Genomic DNA, 24,112 nt, shown 5'->3' on the forward strand with positions numbered 1-24,112 from the left:
AAGGCAGGAGGAAGCTAACCCCCTCACCCCACCTCTGGTGTTGGGTGGAAGGGTCCTGGGTACTTACTGTTGGGGCACAAGTAACTCCTCAGCCCTTGCTTTATACTTAAATGAATCTGGAAGTGGTAATGCTGAGAAGGCACCACCCAGCCCCAGGCAACAGGTGATGGCCTAAGGCAAGGTCTCCTCAATAGTCTGGAGTTTTAGGTATCAATATAGAAGGGAGCAGGAGAGAAAAAAAACAAACTAGGCAGAATGAGAAGCAGTTTGCAAGGGAAGAACAGTTTTTACCAATATTCCCTGGGTGTCTATTGGAAATACTCACATATCATTGAGTTCTAAGAATCTCTTACTGAAGTCCTGGGTCCTGAGCTCACGGCCTAGTGGGAGACTCTGACTTTGTACCTTGTTTCATCTAGGTCTAGTAGAGTCTAGTGTTTCTCTAGGGGAAGCCAGTAATGACTCAAGGGCCTTCAGGTGGAGTATGGTTGCTTGCCTTGGGGCCTTCACACCTGCTCAGGGTAATTTGGCATTCTTATATGAAGAATATTTATATATACATGTATAAAGATACACATGTCTATATAGATATAGGTACAGGTTTAAATATAGTCAGTCAATAAACATTTATTAAGCACCTACTATGTGCCAGAGATTGTACTAAGTACTGGAGATATAAATACAGCTTTCCTCAAGGAATTTACAGCCTATTAGAGGAATAAGCATTAGGAAGCTGCAAAGGGAAAGAAGAGAGGGTGAAGAAGGTACCTACCTGGCACAGGAAACTTGATGAAGAAGTCCAAAAGCAGTACAGCTGGTAGGAAATAGGGAGTTTACTATCCTGGGCCCACACCTTAAATGGAGATTTTGGAGTTCATGGAATAGATATTGGGGGTGGGGTGCAGGTAGAGGAGAGAGGGATGGGGAGAGGGAGCAAAAGGTGGGGGGGGGGAGAGAGAGAGAGAGAGAGAGAGAGAGAGAGGGCATCCCAGGGCAGTACCCAGGGGTCTTTACAGGGTCCTGAAGTCCCCCACTTTTTGCTGAACCAGAGAACATGGAATAGCCATAGGAGGTCATTAGCTGTCCCCCAACTGCCTCACACACCACTCTGGGCTACAGGTTTTTCCTCAGGGAACCTCAGAGAACCAGCAGGCACTTCACGGGGGAGAAAGTCAGCTCAAATCCTAGAAGAATCTAGGAAGAGAAAATAGGCAGGGTGGCTCTAGGATTTCGAAAGTGTTCTGAGCAATTCTGAAGGAATCCTGTTAAGTCTGTACCTCTCCAATATCCTTTCTGAGCTGCTCTGAATCCTTAAGAGGACACTGAAATCCACTATCTTTATTACAGTGTAGTCACATTCAGAATATAAACTATTGGAAGACAGCAAATATCCTTTTATTTTAATATCTGAAGAACGTCATGAAACTAGTGCTCTGTACCTGATGTACCAAATAGTGGCCTATTTTGTAAGCCCTGGTACATAAGTGGTGACACCTAGCACACCACAGGCAAGTTCATCACATTCATATCATTGATGAGGGGAACAAAGAAGAAGCATTGGTAATGGAAAATGCAATGGACAAAGGAAAAAGGTACTGGCTCTGGAGTTAGGTTCAAATCACACCTGTGACAATTATTAACTTTCTTCTTGTTATCATTCAGTCCTGTCTGACTCTTTGTGGTTTCACGGCAAAGGCACTAGAATGGTTTGCCATTGCTTTCTCCAGGTATTACTTTAAGGTTTTATGAAATACTTAAGGAATACCTTAATTTTTATTCAGAAACACTCTCACAATAACCTTGTGAGGCATATATCTCCATTTTACAGATGAGGAAATCGAAGTAAACAGAGTTAAGTGACTTGCCCAGGGTCACACAGCTAGCAAGTGTCTGAGGTCATATTTGAACTCAAGTCTTCCTGACTCCAAGCCCTGCACTCCATTGAACAAATCACTTAGCCTTCCCTGGCCTTGGATTCCTCTTCTGTTAAAAAAAAAAGATTGAACTAGACAATTTCTGAGGTCTCTTTAAACTTTAGATCAATGCCCCCATGATGACTTTCAAAATTGATAACAATGGTTTCTGCCAATACAGGAATTCTAGTATTGAGAGCTGAAGAAGTGCCAAGTGTGTCTCTACCAGCCAGATTGATATTTTTGGCCCTCTCATTCACAACCATTCACATTTGCCGCTTCTCCCCCATTTGCCTCTAAGGTCGGGCTCACAAGCTCCAACTTTCCTTTGTAAGACTCCCTTACACACAGTAGGCACCGAATAAACGTTGCCGGGTGGCTCGCATTCAAGGAGAACGTATCAAATTTTCATTGAAATTCTGATTTGCCCTTAGTATGACTTGGTTTATGTTTCCCGTAATTTCTTTCAGCTCCTAGGCTTCTGGCCCCCGGGTTAATTTGCATCAGGGCTGTGTCAATGCTTCTGAATGCAGTCCGTGCGCTAGGTGCTGTTGAGAACCAAATAAAATGTCTTGCCCTCATGATTTGTTTTCTTTCAACTTGGCAGATTTGTGACCCCTGTGTTTCTAGGAGCTGAAATTGTCAAGACTCTTTTAATCCACCTCTTTGTTCGGGCAAGAGCTCGCCTGGTGGCTTGGAGAATAGCTTGTCGTTGGAGAATAGCGTTTGTAGACACAACCGCTGTGGAAAGGGGAAACCCGGCGCACGGGCTATTTCTCTGGGAACAAGGCCGGCCGAAAGAGCCTCTATTGTTCTACTTTCAAAAAAATAAATAAATATGACCTGGAGGATTTAATTTGACCAGGAATATGAGACCGTGTTTAGCTAGAAATCTGCCCGTGTATGTACCAATGTCATCTACACAGGTATAATCCTTTCCGTAGCAATCAATGTCGGTTCTTTGTGTGGTTGTTTTTTTTCTTTAATCACCCCCAAAGGTCTGAGACATATAGAAGACTTGGCCCCTGCCTTTAGGAAGCTCCAAGGATAGCTTTCAGTAAACACAGCAATAGCCCCAGTGTCTGTGAAGATTCTCCTGTCCCTGTTGTGGTCCAAGGTACCAGCGAATAAATGCATAGCTATCAGTCCAACGGGCAATGGCAGTCCCAAAGAACCTGGGGTCTCAGGCAACTTTTGTTAAGGTTATTTCTGTAACTTAGGTCTTTGCCTTCTGTATGCCACAATTTACTAAAAGTTGGAACTGAAGAGGGGTGCATTTATCCATCCCCTGCCAGGATAGTATTGTTTGTGTTGTTCTGTGCTGTGTTCCATCTACTTAAAGCCTGAAGCAACAGGAATCTGGCCCTTGGGTTGCAGAGAATCCACTGCTTTGAGTTAAACATTTCAAGTCATACATGATACGATAAAAGCTGACATTTGACTGGATTCCTCTCCTTGTAAAATATTTACTTTTATTCTGCATTATAAGCCGTCTTTCAAGTCCCAGTTAAAATCCCACCTTCTCCTTTCCCAATCCCTCTTAATTCTAGTCTGGGCTTTCCTTCTGTTGATTATTTCCTATTTATCCTTTAGCTTATTTGTACAAAGCTGTTTGTATGTTGTCTCCCCCTTTGGAGGCAAGGGCTGTCTTTTGCCTTTCTTTATAACCCCTGCGTTTAACACAGTGCCAGGCACATAGTAGGTACTTAATAAATGCTCACTGACTGACAGTCTCATTCCAGAAATTTGAGCAAATGTCAAAAGAAAAAAAATCCTGTAGAAAGTAGCAAACATGTGGGTTGTTAGGGAGTTTATTTGACTAACCTAATCTCTGAATTCACTTTTCAAAAAGTAGGGCTAAGAAGAGGCCTCAAACCATAACTTCAGGACCTTAACTTTGACACCTGGCAAGATTCTAGAACAAAGTTTCTCAACCTGGGATTGGGAAGTTACTTTTGAAAATATGTTGATAGTTCTACTTCAATAAAATAGTTTCTTTTGCATTTAAAAACATTATTCTGATAAGAGCTCCAAGACACACACAGAAAAGGTTAAGGGCCCCCTTTTTATAAAATATTAAAGGGGTGGTTTGTGATGGCAGATGACTAGCCCTAGTGCTACGTGGGATAGTGAATAGAGCACTGGACCTAATCAGAAAGGACTGGCTTAGAATCCTACCTCAGACAATATCTAGTCGTATGAACATTGACAAATCACTGAACTTGTCTGCTTTGGTTTTCTCATCTGAAAAATGGGGAAACCAAAGCAGACAAGACCTTCCTCACAAGGTTATTTGAGAGCATTTCTCATTAAAGATAAAAGTATTCATTAAATATTTTGTAAACCCTTAGCTTTTATTCTCTTGCTATTTTTCTCATTATAAAACATCAAAAGACTTAGAGAAAGACTACTGATTCTTTCATTAGAAGCTCTATGGAGGACTCAGGGGAGACAGAGGCAAGAACTGCCCAGTACACAAAGACATGGATGGGTTACTCTCTATATGGAAGGAGTATCCACATCTATGAGATTATCCATCTCCTAAGGTATCCAAATTTTGAGCACATCGAAAGGGAGGCAGAGATCCCAAGAAGCCAGTAAGTCATATGACACTCACCTCTCTTCCATTTTTGATACGGCTTTTAGAGCAATAGATCGGGGAAGTGTTGTATGGAATACAGCTACGCTTCATCAAGACATTTGAGAAAATTTCTCGAGATTGCCTTGGGGATAAGATGGGCAAGTATATAGTGAGTGAGAGAGCAGTGAGGTTGGGTCAGATCTGGTCTGACCATAGGACCCTAAGGGTGGCAGATGTGGTGGAATGACACAGGACTGTTTCAACATGGCCCTGTACAGTTCAACAATATTTTCAATTACATGAATAATGGCACCGAGGCAGCTAGGTGATGCAGTAAATAGAGCACTGGACCTGGAATCAGGAAGACCTGAGTTCAAATCCAGCCTCAGACACTTCCTAGCTATGTGACCTAGGGCGCGTCACTTGGCATCTGCCTTCTTCAGCTTCCTCTTCTGTAAAATGGGGCTAATAATAGCACTTATTTCACAGGGTTATTGTGAGTATCAAATGAGATAATATTTATAAAGCACTTTGCGAACAGTAGTGTCACATAAATATTACTTATCATTATTATACTCCTCATCATAGAATGAGGAAATAAAGAACTTCAACATAATTTCTAAATGAAATCAATATATAATTTAATACTCCATGACTTCTATGCAAAGGAAAATTGAAGAATACAGGGGGAAAAATATGGTTTCAGAGTAAGGAATAAGAGAGGCCAAAAATTTACAAAGTATATAGAAGCCCTCACCCATACATCATGAATGCTTTCTTCTAGAAGACAGTCAGGAGACATTGGTTATGGTAGGCACCAAATACTCTCACAAAAATGCCTGGCATACAGTCATAATAATATAATAATAGCTAACTTTTATGTAGCACTTACTATGCCATCCTCACAATAGCTGTGGGAGATAGATGCTATTACCCCATTTTACAGATGAGGAAACTGAAGCAAATAGCGGTTAAATGACTTGCCCAAGTTCACACAGCTAGTAAGTATCTAAGTCCAGACTCTAACATTTCCTGATTGCCAGGCCTGGCACTCTTATTGACTTATCAAAAAATTAAATTGATTACATTCTACTGTATATGAAATGACTACTTATTGATACGGAAGTCACTTCTTAATCATCTATTAGCTGTTGGTAAACAGCAGACTATTGTTGAACCAAATATCAAAAATAAGTTCCAAATTAGAAGAAAGAATAAAAATGAGAAGATATGGCATGCAAGTAAAGTAACTCCAGGGTTGTTATTGGTGCTGGAAAAGTGGGAAATGAATAAAAGACCAGACATTGACACAATCTATCATCATTTCCTCAAGAAATTTAACCAGTGTAAATCATTCACCACAACAAGGCAATTGACTAAAGGAGCCTAAAAACCACTTCTTCCAGCAAACATTGGGTCTTCTTACCAAGTGGAAAACTAGAACAGCTAAAAGCAATATAGAACATAAACTTATTTGCAAAATCTTACAAAGGAGACATAAAACAGGGAAATTTGTGCTTGCCAAAGGTGAATGACTTGCTACCATCATGGAGAATACCCAACTCAGATCCCCAAAAGAAAAGGGATTCCTCATAGATCATAAAGTCTTCCAGGTGCTCCTATTTGTGAGTCATGTGCTCACTGCCTGATATCCTGTGACCTTACAGAACCCTCCAAATGAGATCCTTAAGTGAGTTCAACCTAACTATCCACACCGGGCAAAAAATAGGTGAAATATTCCCATTGTCCAAATGATAACATTCTGTTGTTGGAATAGTTGGTCCGTCAGGACATGCATGGTGAATGGGCATTGTTGATGGACAATGAGTGGGAAGATTGATTGGGAAGAAGACAGCAACATGAATTACCTATGGGAAGTGGTATATTGCCTCTAATGACCCCAAGCTCCCCCCTGAAACAAAGCAGCAGCAGCAGCAGCATAGCTAACATTTGTAGAGCACTATGAGCCAGTCACTGTACTAAGTGCTTTTTGCCTATTATTTCATTTGATCCTCACAATACTAGGAGGCAGGTGATATTATTACCCCATTTTGCAGTTGAGGAAACTGAGGCAAATGTTTAAGTGACTTGCCCTGGGTTATACAGCTAGTAAGTGTCTCAGCCCAGATTTGAACTTAGGTCTTCCTGACTTTTAACCTGGCACTCTATCCGTTACACCAATAATCCTCCTTGCCAAGCAATATTAATAACATAGCCTTCAATTTTATAGAATGGTGGAATAAAAAGCATGCTAAGTTTGCATTTGATGCCAAATTTGCCAAATGTCACCATCTGGGAGGGTAGGATTACAATTATAAATACCCTTGACACTGTGGAGGAGGGGTCCTAAGTAAATAATGGAGTCCCTTAGAGACAAGAGAATGGTGGGATATTTGGGAAAGAAATGCTAACTACAGAATTATTAGATAAGGGAATGCCTAACTATGTTCAAGTATGTCAGAAAACATTGCAGTCCATCACTTTACCTCTTGGTGCCCCATCTTCTTCATCAGGAAGATGAGGTTAATAGTATTTGCACTACCTACCTCACAGGTTTTTTGGTGGTAAAACTGCTTTGTAAATTCTAAGGCATTATCACTTATTGTTATCATTTCTTGTAACTGTAAATGGTACTCAAGTAGATTCCTATAACAGAGTTTGCCCCCATCCCATCAGCAAATAACAATAATCATGTTGAGGGGCAGCCACAAAGGCTGGGGCTGAAGGTGGGTCAAGACCCTAGACATACTTTCTGCTAGTTAACAGTTAGAACAGAACAAGGGAGAAAAGTCAGAATTTCAGAGGCCTGGGACATCAGTTGGTACCATAAATTCTAATTCTGAAAAAGTAACAGGAATAGGTGATAGAAACACAAAAGTTTGGTCATAGATGCCAGAGAGCAGGAGCAAGGACTCGATGAACAGGAGTTAGATTAGGAAGAGCAGACATGATGCCATGTATTGACACAACTCTCTTTCAATAAACAGCAGGCCCATGCTGACCTCACCCCTTTTGGAGTTCAAAAGGGCCTGGCTTGCCAACCAGCTGGAACCAAGCAGGATTCATTCAATTTAATTCAATAAACATGTATTAAGCATCCACTATGTGCTAGACACAGTTGCTAAGCACTGAGGACATACAAAAAGGGAAAAGACGGTCCCTGCCCCCAAGAAGCTTTCAATCTAAGGAGGGAGACATTCTCATCATTCAGTTTTTCCTGTGTGGATGGTTAAGACTGAACTCTTTTGAATGGTAGAGATCCTTCCAGGAGGTTCTGTGACATCTGAGGTTTGATGCAGTCATGATGTCATCTGCAAACAAGAGCATCTGAAGGATCTCATCAGCCAAAGGGAATCAATCCCCCTTCAGTTTGGATCCTGAACTAGATCTATTCCACGGCAATGACAAACACCTTTAATGAGAATATGTTTCCTTGATTTATAACTCTCATCATGTTAATGATCAGAGAATTACTGAACAAGGTTATCCCTGTATTTATCTATAGACTCAAATAATTTTGATGTATGCTTGTGGGGCATCTTGTTGGAAAAGTGCCTTTGTAAAGGTGGTCTGCTTTATCAAATCAAAGGCTTTTCTTTATAATCCACAACGAGTACAGTGGGATTCATATTCTCTACATCTTTCAATTAGTGATGCGATGGTAAATATATGATCAGGCAGTTAGATGGCACAGTGGATAGAGTGCAGGGCCCAGAGTCAGGAAAACCTAAATTCAAATCTGGCCTCAGACACTTACTAGCTGTGTGACCCTGGGCACATCACTTAACCGTTTGCCTCAGTTTCCTCATCTGTCAAATGAGCTGGAGAAGGAAATGGCAAACCATTCCAGTATCTCTGCCAAGAAAACTCCCAAATGGGGTCACGAAAACTCGGACACAACTGAAACGGTTCAATAACAACAGCCACAAAAAAGTGATGTGTTCTACCGAGGAACGCTGCTTGTGAAAGCCTGTTTTTCTCCTCTTTGCAAAGACACCCTCCCTTTATGTGTAGATAATTCTTTTTAAAATTGTATGTAGATGGGAAAGTTGACATATGGGTTAGTGGTAGTTGATGTCTTGATGTTCTCTTGGTCACCTTTTTGAGGGGAATTAAAAAGGTCTAAAGGAGTGTGTGTGTGTGTGTGTGTGTGTGTGTGTGTGTGTGTGATTTTGTGTGCTCCCTCACATGCATGTATGTGCCCACCCCTTTGTTACCTTCCCCTTCTTTCAGATATCTTGTGATAGATCCCTAAATGACCTCTCAATTGTGATGCCTCCAACACAGGTCTCTCTATGGACTGGAAACTTGGCCTGATTCATATTCCTTCCATATCTTTGCTCTCTAAAGTACCATTCCTATCTCTTCATTGAGCACATCCAAGACTATGATGTAAACTCCAGGTGTGGTACGTTGACAGTCCCTCATGGTGAAACTGTTTATTATAGAAATCTTTATAGGTCTTTTCCATTTTTTTCCTTGTTGTCCTCCTTCTGTTTTGATTTAAATGCCCTTAGGATGATTTTTGCCTACTTAGGTTTCTTACCAAACTTTCTTTAAATTGTTCTTATCCTCCACTGCTTCTCTCTGTTTTATGAGGCGAGACTACTCATAATTTTCCATCCTCCTTCTCAGTAAGATTTTACAAATGAGTTTATATTCTCAACTGGTGTTGCCTTTGGTTGCTATATCTTTCTGCTTGACAAGTAAGTTGTTTGCTAACTAAAGTGCCTTTTAGGCTTTCTTCGTTTCCTTGTTATGGTAGCTGATTTATATCAGTTAAACTTTATGAAATTATTACATTCTGTAACTGTATCCTTTCTTCCATCCACATCCCATTTCCATCAGCAATAACTTGTTTAAATAGGTCAGAATGGAGTGATTTTAATTGCATACTCATCTATTTTTCTCATTTATATTTGTTCTAGTTTTGTGCTCATTTTGATTTTTGCTCTAACAAATCAGGGGCTGGCTGTACAAAGACAGCTGGTTCAGGAATGATCCCTATATTAGTAATGAGTCTTTTCCAATCTATTAAAATATCACTAGCTTCATTTTGTGCCATTATTTGATGCTCACCATGTTTAGGGCCTTAAAGAAAGTATCCATGATATATTGGCATGAACCTTCTGTGTAGTCTAAAATTCTTTAGTCTCTATCATTTCTTATTCTTGAACTGTGTTTTCCAGTGTATTTCTTACTGTTCTCACCTACACGTACCTTTGTAGTGAAGTCAGAATTTGATGATTTAATTTGGATAGAGGCCCGTGCTGAGTCTGTCATAGAATTTCTGTAGGTATCTCTTCATCTTCAGCCATAAAGGTTGGCACATTCACTGTGGTGGTCTCTGTAAATGCTCACCCTGAGCACTGCAATACAAGATGTCCCAAGGTCCAGTGAAATGATATTTCTTAATGCCTTTGGTCCCATGATAAACACACTCAGCCAACTCCTTTATTTGCCTCTTGAAGGAGAAACTGTGAGCTAGTGTTCTACTTAGTTGGATCTTCCTTCTTTCTTCTGATTTGTTCAAAGTAAGAATGTCAAGATGGATACGATGCGTTTCCTTGGTACTATGTCTTTCTGTTGGGCACATGTTTATAGTAGCAATTAAGTTAAAGCTTATAGACAGTCTGAAAAATGTGAGATTTGTAACGCATTTGGTCCCCTCATCAGTCGTCTGCTACTGAGGAAGCAGAAGGGCACCACAGTGACCTCAAGGCCATCTTGGAGATTTTATTTCCTGTATTGCCATGGTCAAAGAATCATATGATTGACCTATTAATGATGAGCCTCTGCCTGCTTAGCTAGGCTTCTCCTTAGAAAGCAGACTCATTTTGTTGGAGGGACCATAATCCTAAACCTTTCTAGCATGGTAGAACCTGCTAGACTCTGATGATATAGCTTTTCAAGAACTCATCAAAGTCATTTTCTTTTTTTTAATTCTTTTTAACTTTGGGAAAAAACAAGGATTTCCATAACATAGTACAATAAAAACAAATATGATTATATATGAAACTACATATCTACTATTCACAACTTGCTACTCCTTTCAAATATACCACAAAATTATCATGTAAATTTGGAAAAAGGAAAAGAATGTACATGTTGTAAAATGTTTATATGAGAGTCACTTTAACTCCATGCTGTGGCATCATAGGAGGACTTTGTGGAGGCTATTTTGGGAAAGAGATGCACATGGATGGGCCCTCACTGAATTCAAGAGGAAGATTACAGACTGGATTGCATTTGAGAAATTTAACAAATAAGAGCTACATAGCATTTATATGGTTTGCAAAGCAGTTTATATATGCTATCTCATTCAATACTTATAGTAACCCTGATAGAGAGATTGTGAGATGTAAAATAGATAACTTTGTTTACATTAAATTAAAAATGGTTTATACAAGTTAAACCAATGTAGCCAAGATTAGAAGTAAATCAGAAAATTTCGGGGGGGGGGGTTGATTTTATAGATACTTTCTCAAATAAAGGTCTCATATCTCAAATGCATAGAGAATTTTGTCAAATTTGTAAAAATATGAGTCATTCCCCAATTAATAAATGGTCAAAGGATATGAACAGGCAATTTTTTCAATGAAGAAATCAAAGCTATATATAGTCATATGAAAAGTGCTCTAAATTATTGATTAGAGAAATGCACATTAAAACAACTCTGAGATATTATTTCATACCTATTAGATTGGCTAAAAGGATAGAAGGGAAAATGATAAATGTTGGAGGGGATGTGGAAAAATTCGAATACTAATTCACTGTTAGTGGAACTATAAACCAATCCAACCATTTTGGAGAGCAATCTGGAATTGTGCCCAAAGAGTTATAAAAATGTATATACCCTTTGACCTAGCAATACAACTATTATGTCTGTTTGCCAAGATGATTAGGGAAAAGGAAAAGAACCTATATGTTCTAAAATATTTAAAGTAGCTCTCTTTGTGGTGGCAAAGAACTGGAAATTGAGGGGATGCCCATCAATTGGGGAATGGCTAAACAAATTGTGGTAAATAACTGTGATAGAATACTACTGTGCTATGAGAAATTATAAGCTGTTGATTTTAGAAAAAACACAGAAAGACTTGCATGAAATAATGGAGGGTGAAATGAGCAAAATCAAGAGAACATTATATATAGTAATAGCAACATTGTTCAAGGAATAATTGTGAATGACTAAGCTATTCTGAATATTACAAATACTCCAATCAGCTACAAAGGACTTATGAAGAAAGATGCCATTCACCTCCAGAGAAAGAAGCAATAGATAGAAATATACATAGTATGGTTTTACATATACATATATCTGTGTGTATGTATAGATATATATGTGTGTGTATGTGTGTGTGTGTATACATATATGTATGTGTATATCAAATGATGGCCTTCTCTAGTGCAGAGTGGGGAGAAGAGAGAGATAATTTGAAACTTAAAATGTAACAAAAAATAATTTAAAATAAAAATTTAAAATACTTATAGTAACTCTGTGAGATAGATGCTTATTATTATCCTCGTTTGACAGATGAGAAAACTGAACCTAAGATAGGTTAAATGACTTGCCCAAGATCACACAGCAAAGGAGCCTCAGAGGCAGGATCTGAACTCAGTTCTTCCTGACTCCAAGTCCAACACACTATACATTGTACCACCTAGCTTCCCAAACTTTCCAGGATTTTCAAGGATGCCACACTATACCTTAAACAGAGGACCAAGACCATCTTCTTATCTTTGTATGTCATGTGGCTACGAATTATGGAGCAAAACGATTTCCAACAAATCAAATTTGTAGGTTACCAAAGATCAATTTCAGTGGATACAAGTGGGCTACAGCATATTCCTAATGATGATTAATGCGAAAGGAGAGGCAAAAAGGGTAAAATGCAGGAAACGTATGATTGGAAAAAACAGACCAGTCCTGTAGTGAGAGTGAGAGATAACACATAGACAGCCTGAGTGCTACGCAGGTAAATAGGGAATATCAAAGGATCTAGAGCAAAGCCTCCAGGGCTTGGAGTCTATTCCCTATGGAAGATTTATAAAAGCATATGCAAAACAAATTACACAGGTTGAGAAGACTACATGGGTTGAATCTGTACCATTGCAGAGAGGATACATATCAATGAGATCACAGGTCCCTTTATTATTGAAATGCAGCTAATTGTAATTATAATGAAACCCCTTCTCCTTTTTTATCTGATATTTTATTTTTTACCAATTACATGTAAAAATAAATTTTAACATTCATTTTTTTAAATTTCGAGTTCCAAAATCTCTCCTTCCCTGTCTCCCCTTCCCCCTCCCTGAGAAGGCATACTACTTAATATAGACTATACCTGTGCAGTTATGTGAAATATATTTCCATATTAGCCGTGTTACAAAAGAAAACACAAACCAAAAAAAAAATAACAAGAAAAATAAAGAAAGTAAAAAAATATGCTTCAATCTGCATTCAGACATCAGTTCTTTCTCTGGAGGTGGATATCATTTTTCATCAAAAGTCCAGAATTGAATTAGATCAGAATACGTAAGTGTGTGGATCAGAATAGGTAAGTCATTCACAGTTGATCATCATACAATATTGCCTTTACTGTGTATAATTTCTCCTGGTTCTGCTTACTTTACTTTGCATCAGTTCATATACATTTTTCCAGGTTTTTTTGAAACCCTCCTGCCTATCGTATCTTATAGCACAATAGTATTCCATCGCAATCATACCACAACTTGTTCAGCTATTCCCCCCACCCAGTTTCCAATTCTTTGCCACCACAAAAAGAGCTGCTGTAAATATATTTTTGTACATATATAGAACCCCTTCTCCTGATATCTCTCTCTCTCCCTTTCTCTCCCTCCCTCAACCCCCCATTTTCTGTCTCTTCTTGTCTTCCCCTTCTTGCCCACCAAGACATCCCAACTATTGGCATAGAATAATAACTAAAAAATGCCTTTTCATTCATTCATTTCATTTACATCTTTTCCTGGAAGTACACTGTCTTTATGAATTAAAATCACTCTCTAACTACACTCTCACAACGTCCCTGAGAGTTTTCAGGTGATGACGGTTAGGGTACAGGTAGCTCCATCGTAAAGATAAGACCATAAAAGCTCTAATTGATACTTGCCAAACATTCTATGATGATTCCATCCTAGAGATGGAACTCTGGTTTCCTGATTCTCACTCCTGCAGCCATTAGACATTGCCAATGGATCATTGCCCATTTCAGTTGGCATATAGAGTCTCTCGGGGATAGGAGTTGGAAATTTGCATTCAAATTCTAAAGCATAAACCCTTTGAAAACAGTTACAGAGTCACCTAATGAGCCAGCCTTGGATTATTAGACCCACTTAACTTTGCTTGGCAATGTTCACACCCTAAGAATGGAAGCCCTGGTGATATTTTTGACAAGCCAAGGAGTAAGATGTGTGTCTACTAACATGAAAAGGACCCTTCTGTGAAATGTATTTAACACTTAGTGTTTCATTAAATGGTCTTGGACATTCTTCCTTAATCCATCTCTTCTTTCACAGTTAAATCTACACACACACACACACACACACACACACACACAGTCACAGAAAGAATTTTTGTGAAATCAAGACCTCCTTCTTAAGCTGTTACCAACTGCAAATTTTGTAATTTTAAATGAGTTCTCTGCTGTAATTTAAAAGATAACTCATTCCTATTTCCAACATTTAATGTATTTTCCCTTTTTTCTGCAAGCAATATACGTGTGTAATTAATAAACAATTTAGTATGTTGAGGAACCTAGGAACTTGGCAAATGTTCTGGGGATATGAAATCTCAGGAAAAGCAGCACATTATAAGAAATAGTAAGTAATTACTTATGTAAGCTTTCTTTTTAAATTCTAAGAACATTAACTACTAATTACCTACTAATTACCAGTACTTCAGCAGGTGTTTGCACTTAACTGTAGGCTAAAGCCCCTGTGAAAAACAAACCCCTCACAGCCTCTCTCAAGATTAAAGTAGAATCCCACTGGACCTCGTAACATGCCATAGGTGCAGCAAAGCTGTTTATGCCAAGGCTTTAACCACTTGATTGCTTAAGGTGAAAAAGGGAGATTTCTGTCAGATTTCCTGGCCTTTTGTTTGGTTTGGAGGTTTTGGTTGGGTGGTTTGCTGTGGATTTTTTGTTATCGTTCAACCTGAAGTCATCTAGTAAGGAGGCCTTATCTATAAGGTAACATCAAACTATCTGAGGGGAAACTCCAACTATGATTAAGATGCCTTCATCAGAAAGTCATCTGTCTCACTTTCTAGAGCCATTTTTTGCAAAGCAACCCTCTCTAGGACTGATGGCCCAGGGTTTTTAGCCCAACAGTGTGCCTTCAAATCTTTTCCACAGGATTGGAGGCCTGTTCAAAATGACAGGGGTAGGGCTTATACCAAGACGATGTCTAAAATCCCTTCTGCCTCTTTAAAGCCTCAGATTCCACCCCACCTCCCAAGTCCTACTGACTCTTTAAAAGTTAAAAAACTCAAGGCAGTGAGGCGGTGCAGTGGTTAGAGAGCTGGCCTTGGAGTCAGAAAGACCTGAGCTCAACTGCAGCCTAAACCTTACTTAGTTGTGGATTCTCTGGGCAAGTCACTTAACCTATCTAAGGTTTAGTTTCCTCCTCTGTAAAATAGGGATAATAATAGCACCTACTTCCCACTTTGTTGTAAAGACAAAAGTGAGATAATGTTTATAAAGTTCTTTGCAAACCTTAAAGTGCCCTACAGGGTGTCCCAAAAGTCTTAATGCAGTTTTAAGCTTAAAACTTATAGCTATAAACTTCAATAGTTTAAACCTGCACTTAGACTTTGGATACACCATGTGTAAATGTAATACATAAATATTTCATAGATATACATAATATTATGTATATACATACGTATATGTTATTATAATAAAATTCCTTTACATGCATTATGTCATTTGGGTCTCACAACAACTGTATAAGGGAGGCATCACAGATGTGCTTGGGCCCTTTAGACAGAGGGAAAGTGAAGTGAGGTGAAGTGTAAGTGATGGCAAGTTGGGTGTCTCGAGAGTTAGACTCTATGCCAGAAGGCTGTTCCGAAGGAATCTGGAACCAAAGACCTCTGAGATCACAACACTAATAGTATGTATTGTGCTGCATCATCACAAGTGTGACAGAAATGAAAGGGGACCTCTGCAAAGTTTGGTGCAATGACATCAGAGTTTCAGGTGCTATGTTGATAACTCTAAAGGAATCTGGAACACATATAATGAATAACCCTCTATAGAACTTTAACACACAGAGGAATTTGGAACATGCAGGATAAAAAATAGGATATAACTTAATAATAATAGCCTTTCCATAGCACCTTAAGGTTCACAAAATGCTTTACAAACACTATTTCATTTCATCCTCACGACAGTCCTGGAGTATAGATGTTCCCATTTTACAGATGAGGAGACGGACAGCCAGTAAATATCTGAGGTAGGATCTGAACTCAGATCATCCTGATTCCAGCTTTCTATCCACTGTACCACCTAGCTGCCTTCATAGACAAAAGGAACCCCAGATAGCCTTTATTCAAACTCTCTAATTTTATAAATGTGGTAACTGAAACCCCTAGAGGATATGATTTGCCCAAGGCGGAATCAGAACTAGAACTCAAGACTCCTAATTTATGAATCAGAGCTCAGACTTTACTCTTAATTACACTCTCTGCCACCAATCTAGAAAGATTGAGAAAAAAGACCAGGAAGAAACAGTCAGTCCAACATTAGTCACTGAGGACCAGGAAAATTCCATCTTCCTAAAATGTTTTTTTTTCATTACTGCCCCACTCAATATATTATAGCTCCTGATCACCTACTGGATGAAACTCAACTCTTGGGGTTAGAACTGAAGGCCCCTCTCTCCCTGTCCACCTTGAATTCTCATTTTAAACCACCATTTTTCATGTATTCACTACACAAAATCTAACTCTCAGATTCACATAATGTTAAAGCTAGAAAAAAAGCTTATGTAGCTCACCTATTCCAAGCCTTCACATTTTATAAAAGAAGAAACTGACCCTGATAGGTTTGGTCACTCACCTATGGTCACACAGAAAGTCATTGATGAGACCCAAACTCAGGTCTTCCGACTTCCTGAGCTTTTTCCAATATACCAAGTTGTTTCCTGAGATGCAAAACTCACCTACATTTACATATTTGATGTCCATCTTGAGCACCATGCATGGCTTCTTGGCCACTTTCCCTGAAAATAGTCTCATTTTGGTGACATTCCATTTCAGGTGTGTATGTGGCCCTCAAACCATGATGCTTTGTACTATGCGGACTATAATTCAGCTGGTATGTGATTCAGAAGTCCTGGCTCTCTGTATAGCACAGGAAGGGTGGGGAACAGGGGACACGTATGAAAAGTTTCTTTTCAAGGATCCATGAGAATTAGAAAAGATAAAGCATCAGTGTGCAAATTTTCTAAATTCATCTTACAATGTAATTGAAGTGCCAAAAGATTGAAGAATTTGGTATTGATGAAGAAACGGATATTAGTGTGATGAAGAATAGCTCTGTCTTTGTCATCCTATAGTCCTTTATGTGTCACAGCCTGTCACTTTCTATTGCATTGCAACTGACTAATTACCTCAGTTTATTAAAACTGAATCTGAATTCACATATTTTATTTTACAGGCTTCAAGTGTTCCTGTTATCAAGAGCTATTACCTAATGATAGATCCCACTGTTCTGGGGTTTCTCAGGTAAGGAAATGAGTGGGCAAGGCTGGCTGAATGTCAGCAGGAACTAGATGGATGCATTCTGGGAGCGATGTCTGCTAGGGGTGGTGTACAGCCCTCTCAGTGAAGTACAATGGAAAGAACACAGGATTTGGAATCAAAGACGGAATCCAAGTCCAAACTGTCAGGTATCTATCTCCTCTGTGACCATGGGCAACATGCCCAGTCAATAAGAATTTATTAGGCACTAACTATGTGCCAGGCACTGAGCTAAGTGCTGAGGGTGCAAAGAAAGGAAAAGATATGGTTCTGCCCTCTAGAGGCTTCCATCCTATTGAAAGAGAAAACATTCAAACAATTGTTTAGGGAACTAACCTCCTGAGCTTCAATTCTCTCATCTATGAAGTCAGGGAGTTGGACTACATGACCTCAGTCTATGATCCTCGGATTCAGTAATCCCCAAGTCATAGACAAACTCCCTAATTCCTTACGGTACTTATCATCATCAGATACACACCTGGAGGGTGCATAATATACTGTCAGGAGTGATGGGAGAGGGACTGCCTTTGCACAAATATAAGCCAAATTTCTAAGTTGATGATCACCCAAAGGGCAATGGAGAAACCCATGGTGAGCAGGAACAGGCTGTATACACATAACAAAGGGGGAAGTACCCAGGAGAAATGCCATCAAGGAGCTGAGAAATGCATGACCAGAAGAAAGATGAGTCAGTCATGAAGCGAGAGCAAGGGAAAACCCATTGGAAATCCACATGCTCCATTGGCATCCACACAAAGTGAAGCGTTTGAGAGAAAGCACCCCCCTCACCCCAAAATACAAAGTAGACTTCCTTTAGTGAATTTATGGGAGGTCATGGACAAGGGTCATGCAAAAGGAGCGGGCATTGGAGGGTGGGGCAGTCGGTGATCTCATGGTTGAAGGGAATGCCCGCATCAGTGAGATCACAGACCCATCGAAGCATTCTAATGGAGAGGTACTTTCTGACCAGATATAATCAAAGTGAGGGACCATAAATTAATCATATTTCTAGTGTCTGAGGGCTGCCTCAACTGCAATACATTTAAATCTTAGAGCGTTGTTGTGTCTTTTTTTTAATCTGTAGCCACACTGAAGTGCATTTACAAATGTGGTAGAAGGGGGTCACGTTAGATGAAACCTTAGTCTGTCTCCTATCAAAGAGCAAATTTCAAGCTTCTGCAATTGTATCCATGTGATTGCAGGTTTTAAAAGCCTCATCATCAAAAACGGGCTCCTAGAATAGGGTAATTATCACTTTGATCTCCCCAATGCTGTTGCAGGAGTTGCTTTCATGCTAGAATTTCAGTTGTACTGAACAAAATAACATGCTGGGAGAAATAGAGGTGTGAGCGTGAGCAGCTTTTCAAAAGGACCATCCGTGAGTTTTGAGCATGGGCCTTCCCACCCCCAGAGCTTTATACATGCTACCTCAGTGAGATTTTTACCAAGCAGGTGATACAGTATAGCTACAGTTTGCAAGACGTAGGATCCTCCATAACTTTTTCATAGGTGGCCAGAGCTGATTGATAAACATGGAGAAACAATAACTGGGGAAGTTATGCAGAAGTCGTGAGCCAGAAAAAGAATAAAATAGCAAGTCACAGAGGAAAAGGCCCCTTACCCTCATCTCACACTTCCAGGTGCTGGAACATAAGACCTACAGGAAAAGGAAGTGAGTTTGTTTTTTCCACAGCAAATTCTAATTGTCCATTATACCCGGGTGCCATTGTAGACTTTCCCATGGCTACTTGAATGATCTTGCACTAGTTAGAATGTCCCTTCAGTCCAAGTGGATGGGAAAAATCTTAATTCTAAATGTACCGGAAAAAACCTTAGCTGAGTCATAATTGTTTCCCCTTCTCAGGGGGTATTTGGGGGGTAGATGAATGAGCCTGGCATTCTTGGTCCCCACAGGCTAGTCTCAACATATGCCTTCCTAGCTTTCTATCTACTATATCCCTCCCCTTCTGACAAACTCTTCCACTCATTGTCTTGCATACTCCTACCTCCAGACCTTGATTCATGTCCTTCTTCTTGACCACACTTATCAGAAGCAATTTCTGCCTCTTCTGAAGTCCTGGTCCATTCATTTGGTACTTATCGTGTACTATCTTCTATTGTTAGTTATTCTCTCCCAGATCTATATGCTATAACATATGCTCTATAATATGTATATATGGGATGGTGCAGTATCTATGATCTTATAGGTATAGGGATCTCCCAGGTGAGGACTCTCTCTGGAGCTTCTCTTCTCTTCCATGGAACTTAAACTTTACACAGTTGTCTGGGACACTCACGAGTTAAATGACTTGCGCAGGGTCATAGCTAGTATTTCCAGAGGTGGTACTCAAACCCAAGTCTGAGTCCAGCTTCTTCTCTACTCTTCCATGATTCCTCTCATATAATCAGTGTAATAGTATAAATATACATAATGTGATCTACATTGCTTATATGTCTATGTATTACAAACATATATATACACATATATGAAAGATTCCTATATCAATAAGATCATAGATTTAGTACCATCCCATACACATGTAATGTGATATATATTGCTTATAATATATAATTCTGTATATTATGATATATGTGGAAGATGTATATTTTTGGCCCCTGTGGGTTTAGTATACATCCACATGGGTTTGTCTAAATGTGGATCTTGGGAAAGGTGTGAAAAAATATCTCTCGAATGTCATTCATTTTTTCCCTAAGGGAGACCTTGATTCCTGCCTGGAGGTGAGCAAGATATTGGGTTCACTAGGCTAGCTGCTTTGTCCTCCTCAGAGAAGAGGTATTGTGTTAGAATTTCATCTATCTGCCCCCTAAATATTTTTGATCTAGGGCAGGGGTGAGAAACCTTCAGCCTCAAGGCCACATGTGGCCTTCTAGGTCCTTGGGTATAGCCTTTTGACTGAGTCCAAGTTTTACAGAACAAATCCTTTTATTAAGGGGTTTTGTTCTCTGAAGTTTGGATTCAGTCAAAGGGCTGTACTTCAGGATCTAGAGGGTCATATGTGGCCTCGAGGTCACAGGTTCGTCACCCCTGGTCTAGGGAAATAAATATTCAAGTCTCCTTCCTTGCCACTATTTTTAAAAGGGAAGGAGTACACCAAGCTTATAATGGAAGACTTGATTCCTTAATAAATGCTTTTTACACAAAACCCATATATGCAAGTTGATAGCAAACAGAAATCAGAGAAGTTATAAAGTTTATAAGTTTATAAGAAGTTATAAAGATTATAATATGTCAGATAATACACAGAGTGAACAAACCCTCTCCCCTCCAAGCAAGACACCTTGGTTCAGTTTAGATGGGGGCGGGGGAAAGGGAGGGGAAAGAGAGAGAGAGGGAAAGAGAGAGGGAAAGAGAGAGAGAGAGAGGGAGAGAGAGAGGGAGAGAGAGAGGGAGAGAGAGAGGGAGAGAGAGAGGGAGAGAGAGAGGGAGAGAGAGAGGGAGAGAGAGAGAGAGAGAGAGAGAGAGAGAGAGAGAGAGAGAGAGAGAGAAATTGTCCTGATCTCACCCAAGAGGAAATTCCCTGAAGTCTCTAGCAAGTCTTCCAAACAAGCTGGAAATCACCATGTTAAGGTGCTATCATGTCAAGGTTTTCTACATGTATGCTGCTTCCCAAAGTCTTTTCTCTCTTTTTAGGAGTCTCTTCCTGAAGAGAATCTAAAACTATATGTGTCCTCTCTTGAAGCTGGAAGCAAGAAAAAGAGTCTCCCTCCTATCCCAGGCTCTTGCCAACACCTCACACAGACAGCCTTGAATGCCATGTTACATTATATATTATGTACTCTGCAACTAAATGGTAAGAATCTTTATGAGGACTGTATCCTATACATATATATATATGTATGTATATTTGTATTTATCTCAAAAATATTTGTTGGCTCATTCAACAACAAACTCTCATAGCTACGCGTCCAGTTCATGGACCTTTTCCTTTTCTTCCTGGAAGAGCCTACCATTGTATATCAATTTCTAGGGAATTACACAGAGATTGCAACTAAGACTGGAGAGATACCCAATGTCTACCCTATAGTTACAATGACTGACCTGTCGCACACTGGTCATGCATTATAGTCCTTGTAGGTGTAACAGGCTGCCCCCAAGAAATATCACAGGGGAATGTGTTTCTATGACTCCCAGCCACTTAGACTCCTTTGCCCCCATAAGCATTCTTATCACCTGACTCCTAGGTCAGTCCAGAGAGAAAATGGAAATTCTGGGAGAATCCATCACTAGAGGGACCACAAATTATTAAGACAGAAATAACAGCCATTTGATACCCAAGAACTATATTCTTGTATACCCAGGGTTTGAAAGAGCCTAAATTGTCTCAAGACTCTAACAAGCAACTACATTGAAAGGTACATAATACAGGTATTAGTATCTCATTTAAAAGATGAGGAAACTGAGTCTCAGAGAGGTAAAGTGACTTGTCTACTGGCACACAGTTAACAACAATAAGATTGACCTTCAGGGTTTATCTGACATCAAACGTAGGACTCTTTCATCTATACTATGCTGCTTTTGTTTGTTTGTTTTTTAATTTAAAATTTTTTAAAATTTATGGAATAAAACAGCCATTTTCATAACAGTATAATAAAAAAGATGATTGCACATGAAACCTCAGATTCACTATGTACAGCTTGCTATTTCTTCTAAATATACAACAAAGTTATCATGTAAATTTCCTTTTTTTTCTTTTTGCCCCCTTTCTTTAGTAGCAAATAAAATAACAACAGTAGAATACGTAAGCTTGAATTCTGATTGCTCCTTCTCAGGCTTTATTCTAATTGTTTCAGTTCCTCACTGTGGCAAAGAAGTGGCCTTGGGATCTTGCAGGCTATGTCTGTGGACTGCAAATTATTGGACATCTTACCAAGCTGACAAGATTTTGAATATGGGCCTCGTGATAGATGGGCATATAGTGGATGCTTAATAAACGCTTATCGATTTGGCCTGATTTGACCAACCTAGCTAAAATGAGACATTTGTAAAGCTCTTTGCAAAACTTAAAAGCACCATATAAATGCTACTGTTTCTGTTATTAACTATACCATTATAATGTTTGAAGAGACATTACTAGAAGGTTTACCACGGCGGGGGGATTAATTTTTTTATCTACATGAATTCTCAAATAACATCTGTAGTATTTTATTGGGTCTGTAATCTTTATCATCAGGAAAGACCAACCACATCAGTGAAACTACCATCTCTAAAGTATTGCGGTGGGGTTGAAAAGAGAGTCTGTCTATACAAGGACTCTACGTTCCCATAATGCTTGGGGCTGAGAGCCTCAATCATTGCAGGAAACCATCTGTGGACTATACTTCCCAGAAGCCTATGTAAGGATTTCACAGCATGGTGACATCATCCAGCACAACCTCTGATAATGTAAGCATGCTTCTAGTATGGGAAATTTAGAAGGCTGGAAAAAGTCTCATGAGGAATACTGAGAAGAGAAACAAGGTAAAATGGTTGCCATGCCTAGGTCAGGCTGAACATAGAATGGCCAAGTAGAAGTGATTGCAGTACTGAGAGAAGTCTGTGTATCCCTACAATGCCAAAGTACATCAGAATAATCTAGACTGGAGTCACCATGTCAAGAGAACTCCAGAATAACTTCTATAATGCTCTCCAGTTGCCAGGCCAAGAAACCATTGCTCCCAAGACCATTCCAGCAATAAGTTTCCCAAGCACCTTTCTGTGAATGGATTGAGATATATCCTTGTCCCGTTGTGTTGGAGAGACACAGGGATTAACTGAGAAGCAAATAGAATTCCTTGGTAACATGGAGGGGGAAGACATTTGTGAATAGGTTCCAAAAGCAGGTAATTCTTCTTTAATCCCAAATCATTACCTTGACATTCCATTTTAGTTGAATGTCTTTGCTTTGAATTCATGTTTCATCTGGTTTGGTCATACACAAAGAGACACATTAGTAGAGGTTTACAGTTGTGAGTTTGATTAGATAACTACCACAACAATACCATCAACTTTCATATAGCTAGAAAAGGTACTAAATGTAGACGATAGACTCTCTATTACTCTAAGAAGAAGACTGGTGTGTGAACATTCTTCAAAGATATTCTATATCTTACTACACCTACTTCCAAAGTTCTATGTAATGAATCACAAGACATTAGTTTTAAAGATACCTCTTCCTTTCTAGGAATAGGCAAAAAAAGTATTCCTGCTTCCTTAACTTGGCAAAAGAACTACATCTTAAGTACGCTCTGTCCTGTTTCCATGATCACTTTTCTGTTCTTTTGGGAGTCTTGTTTATTTTTTAAAATATTTATTGAATATAATCACATAAAATAAATGTGAAAACTGCTCATGCTTAAGATTTATGGCCATTACAAACTTCAAGAAGAAATACATATAGATGGGTTATATGGCTTTATCTTCTATCTCTCATAAATATTCATTACATTTTTTTGTGTTTACCAAGAGGCTTTAACAGTTGCTGTTATTGGTGCCTTTATGTCACAGAAGATCCATTTTTACCATAATTTTCCCCCTTTTTACCTCAATTCTTAAAAAAAATCCTCTTTTCAGCCTGTGACAGACAAGAAAAACATTTGCTTTTTTTCTCTCCCCAAATCAGGAAGTGTGCCCCCTTCATTAGGGCACATGATATCCTTCCTGAAACCTTGACTTCTGATCTGACAAAACTATTTGATAGAATTCTTTTAGTCTTTGACTTGCTGCAAGAACCTATCATTTCTAATAGATGACCTTCTCTATAACTTCACTGAAAAATACTTGACTGAAAGGGAGGTCAAGTGCCTGGACTCCATTTTCTGCTCCCAAACTAAACCTGTCAGTGAACTGTCACC

Source organism: Trichosurus vulpecula, chromosome 1 (assembly GCF_011100635.1).
Source record: "Trichosurus vulpecula isolate mTriVul1 chromosome 1, mTriVul1.pri, whole genome shotgun sequence".
Taxonomy (NCBI): Eukaryota; Metazoa; Chordata; class Mammalia; order Diprotodontia; family Phalangeridae; genus Trichosurus; species Trichosurus vulpecula.